We start from the raw sequence: 6,181 nt of genomic DNA, 5'->3' as shown, positions 1-6,181 counted from the left end.
ACAAACATGTATACATATACATACATACATACAGTCCTATGCCTAGGTGTATGCATAAATTTCAATTTTTCAAGCTCAGCTCTGAATTAACAAAGCATAAAGAGGTGAATGAACTTGTCAGGAAAATTTTAATTTTTATTTAAAGAAACTTTCCCAATATGCCGCCTGAAATTAACTTAAGCGAAAATGGACAAAAACTTGCATACGTGTGTATGTGTGTATAATAACAGAAAGTAACAAAAACAAAGGGAAAAAAATTTTGGACTGCACAAAATGTTACAAGCAAACATACAGACAATTAACAATTGTACAAACACTTCAAAAGCTGACAAATATGCAAACATATATGAACCTATATACAGAAACATATGTATATATATCCATCTATTTACATACATAGTTGTTTTTATATAGTGTTATGTGTGCGCTTGCGCTTATGACACATACATATGGACAATTAAAGAAATTCAAATTTGATGAATGAGTAGAAATTTTTTGGCCAACAACAAATGCAACAACATCAACAAAGCCTCTTCAGCAAAGTTGGTAAAGACAAGCACAGAAAAAAGTTGATGAAATAGAAACATAAAAGAGAAAAGTCAGAAATAATAACTAATAAGTAGCAAAAAAGTGAAAGAAAGCGTTAGTCGTTCGGTTTGCATAGCAGCTATATGCTATAGTGAGCCGATCTGAATAATTTCTTTCGATATTACATTATTTCTATAACCAATAACTCATACCAAATTTCGAGAAGATATATCGTCAAATGTGAAAGTTTTCCATACAAGAACTTGGTTCCGATCGTTCAGTTTGTATGGCAGCTATATGCTATAGTTAACCGATATGAACAATTTCTTCGGAAATTACATTGTTGCCTTAGAAAATAATCTACAACAAATTTGGTGAATATATCTTGTTAAATGTGAAAGTTTTCCATACAAGAACTTGGTTCCGATCGTTTGCAAAATTTCAAAACAATAACTTCAAAACTGAGGAACTAGTTCGTATATACATATACAGACAGACGGACATAGCTAAATCGACTCAGCTCAACATACTGACCATTTATATATGTATGCACTTTACTGGGCCTCCGACACTTCCTTCTTTGTGTTAAAAACTTCGTGGCTTAATATACCCTCTTCAGGGTATAAAAAATGTAGGTACATAAATACAAACATATGTAAGTACATTTGCTTACACACTCAAATCTACTTGTCTGTGTGTGGTATCTTTTCTGCCAAAAATATAAAATTGAGAAAAAACTCAGAAAATAGAAATGTTAATTCAACGTTGACACACTTTTCGGAGCAAAGGCGCACACAAAAACAATAACAACAGTCACCAAAATATTGAAAATAATTGAAATAGCAAGAACAAATAAACGCCACAATGCGTGCATAGAAGTTGGGTGATACACAAGCGCACACGGCGCACATTAGCAGATACACAGATATTTATATGCATGTAGATATGTATTCAAAACTGAGCGCATCTATTTTTGGTGCATAAATCAAAATCTTATTTTTCACAATTTCCTTAAATTAGACGAGCAGACTACGCCTAAACTTAGTTGCATGCGTATACTTACATATATACTAATGCGTACATATGCATACATACATACATATATAAATGCTTATAAATCATGCATTTGATGAATATTATTTTTGCTGTAGTCCAAAAACAACTAGAATTAAAATCACCAGTTTTGGTAAAAAAATTTTTAAAAAAATTAATATATGTATAAATTAATACATACAAATATAAAATGATAAAAGTAGCTAAAATCGTCGACTAGTTACAAACTAATCCAAACACAATTAGCACGTTTTTGACACCAAAATCAGCAATTTTGAGTAAAAGTTTTTTTTAAAAAATATGCATATTTGTACAAATTCATATGTAAATTTACAAAACTAGCTGAAATTGTCGACTAGTTACAAACTTATTCAAAAACAACTAGCTCGTTTTGACACTAAAGTAAGCAGTTTTATATAAAAAATATTAAAAGAAATATATATTTGTACAAAATAAGATATAAAATGAGAAAACCAGCTGAAATTATTGACTAGATAGAAACTAGTCTAAGAACAAATAGTACATTTAGGTTGCCATACTTGGTTTTAAAAAAAAGTTCAGTATATATTTGTACAAATTAAAATGTAAAATGACAAGACTAGCTAAATTCGTCAACTAGTTACAAACTAGTCCAAAAACAATTAGCTCGTTTTGACACTAAAGTCAGCAGTTTTAGCTAAAAAAATTAAAAGAAGTATATGTTTGTACAAAATAAGATATGAAATGAGAAAACTAGCTGAAATTATCGCCTAGATAATAACTAGTCCAAAAACAATTAGCACGTTTTTGAAATCAAGGTCACCATAGTTGGTTTAAAAAAAATTTCAATATATATTTGTACAAATTATAATTTAAAATCGTCAACTAGTTATAAACTAGTCCAAAAACAACTAGCATTTTTATGACACTAAAGTCAACAGTTTTGAGTTAGCACTAAAAATGTGTAAAAATCAAAAAGTGTAACAAAAAACGAAAAAATGGTATTGGTTCCAATGTAGTTCATAACTAGTCGCAAGCCAAAAATTTATATTATTTGTACTGTTCAGAAAATTCTTACATATGTATGTATATACTTTTTGAACTTAAGAACTTTGCTAATATAAAATAAAATCTATACATATACATAAATATTATATGTAATATTGTAGATATGTGCCTATATATTGTCTCAAAAGAATATAATTCCCGGCGTTCACCAATTTACTGCCCACTCAATCATACGCCACCGCGCTATCTAATTTTCTCAATACAAATATCTTGCGCTCTCTTGCATTGACACACGCTCAGTGGTATATACACACAAAACATAAATGTCAAAGCGCTGCGTGCGCTGCCGCGTTAATTTAGACGAATATGCGTAAGCGCTTGTACTTGGCGCGCTGCGCGCAATGTGTCCAAAAAAAGAGTAAAAAGCGTACTAAACTGCAACGCTTTTGCTGTACAACAACAAAAAAATATTTTTTCTATTATTTATGTTAGCCCCCCATTTTAGGCCTGCGACAGCGCGACGCTCAGTGCGTTCACATTGACGACACAGGCATAGCGCTTGTACAGCCAGCAGTCGCGGCGTGTTGGGCGTGTGCGTATAGCTATATAAGTGTATATGCATATATACGTAATTTGTTGTTTTTATTGTTTAGAATAATCTTGCGCTTGATAATGAAAATAGGTCAAATTTTAAAAATACTTCAGTGCGCAACAACAACGCGCGCAACGGCGCAGCGTCAGAACAAATAGAATAGTTGCATACATACATACATACATATGTACAACTATAGAAATATATGAGTACGGAATATTTATTGCGTTAATAGACAGTATAGCAAGCGAAGACGCGTATAGACATATTTTTAGTTATGTAAAAAAGTATATATATACATTAGTATATATTTATGTATATAAAAAATATATCCATACACACATGCATGCTCTATAGTTGAACTTAGAGTACTATACCACTGTGGACACATAATTTTAGTGTGAAAATAAATACATGAGATGGTATATTACGCTGTATATTTGTATTTAAATGTATGTATTTAGTATTTGAGCAAAGAATAATGTTGCAATATAGTACGTCATTCATGGCTTCAATATTGGAACACTTTTTCGAGGAAGCTCAAATTTCGGCAGTCTCTAAGTAGTATATAGACGCTCTATGTATACAGATTCTGCTTTCATTTATGCAACTTTCTCAATAAATATGTAAATAATACATAAATACGTTTAAAGTTTAAACTAATTTTTAAAATTTCCACTTTTCCGAGTGAAAATTATTTTTCCTACAAATTAATATATAATAAGTTGTCAAAAAAGTCTTGCGGTATTTCTTGCGGTATTTTTATTGAATTTTCAATTGTTCATAAATTTTTTTTTTTGATGACTCATGCCCAGCTCTTGACCGATGCTACGGCTGCTACTATGCCGGTCTCTTTCGACCAATTCAGCGATTTTATCGCAATTTTCGACGACAGGCCTTCCGGAGCGTGGCGCATCTTCGACCACCTCTACACCAGAAMGAAAACGTTGAAACCATCGTTGTGCGGTGGAAATGGGGAACTGTATCGGGTCCATAAACTGCACAAATTTTATTGGCGGCTTGAGATGCATTTTTGCCTTTATCGTAGTAATACTGTAAAATATGCCGTATTTTCTCTTTATTTTGCTCCATGTTTGCGACGCTATAACTCGCGAACGACTTAAAATAAACGACAATTAATCAAACACGTGTTAGCGCGTGAAATGAGCTTTCTAAAAAGGTATAGCATGAGCCGATGCGACGAATAAAACTAGAACTATGCGCTCTCAGCGCCAACTAGCGAAAACACCGCAAGACTTTTTGGACAACCTAATATAATGTAAATAATTTCTAAAATTGTGGACTAGTTACAAACTAGACCAAAAAAGACTAATACGTTTTTGACACTAAAGTCAATAGTTTCGGCTTAGTTGGCAATAAAAATGTGTAAAAATCAGAAAGAGTATGAAAAAAATTTGTATTGGTTCAAATGAAAGTAGTTCATAACTAGACGCAAGCCAAAAAAAAAATATATATATACAGAAAGTCCTTACATAGATTTATACTATCTTATCTTTACTCATACACGCTTCATACAGTTGTACATGCGGTAGCGGGCAGAATATCACTAGACGCTAATATCGTTATGTTCATTTCAAAACCGTCCTCGACGAAAACAATGTCCGTAAATTTTACCATATTTTGTGACGGCGAAAAGTAGGCAATTGCAAAAATTTGAAAGAATTTATATGTTGTTGCTAATGTAAGAAAAACATATGCATAAATTTTAGTGATGGAAATGCTCCCTCAACCCATTTTACATGAAAGCTCTGTGTAAAAATCATTAGTCAACTTAACAACAAATTAAAGTAGAATCGTTTACACAATTCTAGCAATTTATATAGCAGAGAAGCGAAAATATATATACTTATACATTCAGTCTTTGATACATCGTCTATAACTTTTCTGATATTTAACGTGGGTCACAAATTTTGAAAAGCTTTGAAAAGTGTCAATTACAAAAACATCATTTAAAAAAGCTTCACGACTAACATATGGAAAAATTTCATTAATACCAGAAGTGTAAACTAAACCCTGCTTCTGGGCTTTCATAAACAAATGATGAGCAAAATTGATTTCACAAAAATGCAAGATAACAAAAGTCCAAAGTTAACAGGTCAATTGAAAAATTAGTAAGAGAAAATGTAAACCAAAGCTCTAAAATAGGATATGTAGTTTTCACATAACATTGTAAACTTCACAACTTCATAAAAGCTTTCACTTTAGAGAAAATGCTTGGTTACCAGAGCTTTCATTCAACTCCGAAAGCTTAAAGTTTAAGAAAATCATACCTTCATTATTATTATTATCACAATATTACAGGAAATTTTAAGTATTATATCTGAGAAATTTCGAAAGCTTAAAATTTTAATTAAACCTTTCACTTTTGGAAGAAAGCTCAGTAGCAGAGACACTTCAAAATCATACCAGCATTAGGCTCACTCAGCAAAAACTAAGCGAAGCTTTCATACACATTTCAAACTTTCATACTTATTACACGAAACTTTAAGTATTATATCAGTAAATGTGTTTGAACATTTTTCAATAGTTTTTAGCTGTAAAAATTAATATGCATATTTTTATATATAAAAGGTTTATACAAAACTAATTTATGTTACATGTAGTAGTCAAATAAATAAATAATAAATTATTTTAAATAAAATCAGTTAATTTTTTGCCAATTACCTATGGATGTCATAATTTTATTGCTAAAATTTCGACCAATTTTGCCAAATGCGGTAAATTTTAAAGATGTGTGTCGCAGTCACAGTGCTTCTTCAATTTATTTGCATATTTTTGTAGTTTTGTTCCGAAATTTTCAATGCCAATTGGGGGTGTGTACAATTTTTTGTTGAGCCGTGTTGTTTATTATACTTATTTGTTTGAATATATTGTTTGTAAATTTGTACTATAAAATTTTTGCTAAAATTTTAGTTGAAAAAAAAAAATGTCGGTTCATTTCTTAATTAAATTCCAAATAAAAATTTACTAATTTTTTTTAAATTTCACTTTTGAAAATTT

At 30.8% G+C, this 6,181-nt stretch overlaps 1 protein-coding gene across 1 annotated transcript in view; it reads right to left on the bottom strand.

Annotated features, from left to right (window-relative positions):
* The window catches only part of LOC108972423 (hormone receptor 4), a 37,752-nt gene that overhangs the window by 29,586 nt on the left and 1,985 nt on the right, over window positions 1-6,181 (bottom strand). The window lies entirely within an intron of this gene.

Source organism: Bactrocera latifrons, unplaced genomic scaffold (genome assembly GCF_001853355.1).
Source record: "Bactrocera latifrons isolate USDA-ARS-PBARC rearing strain unplaced genomic scaffold, ASM185335v1 scaffold_4, whole genome shotgun sequence".
Lineage (NCBI taxonomy): Eukaryota > Metazoa > Arthropoda > Insecta > Diptera > Tephritidae > Bactrocera > Bactrocera latifrons.
The sequence above is the reverse complement of the archived record's forward strand: the minus strand, read 5'-3'. Positions and strand labels throughout refer to the sequence as shown.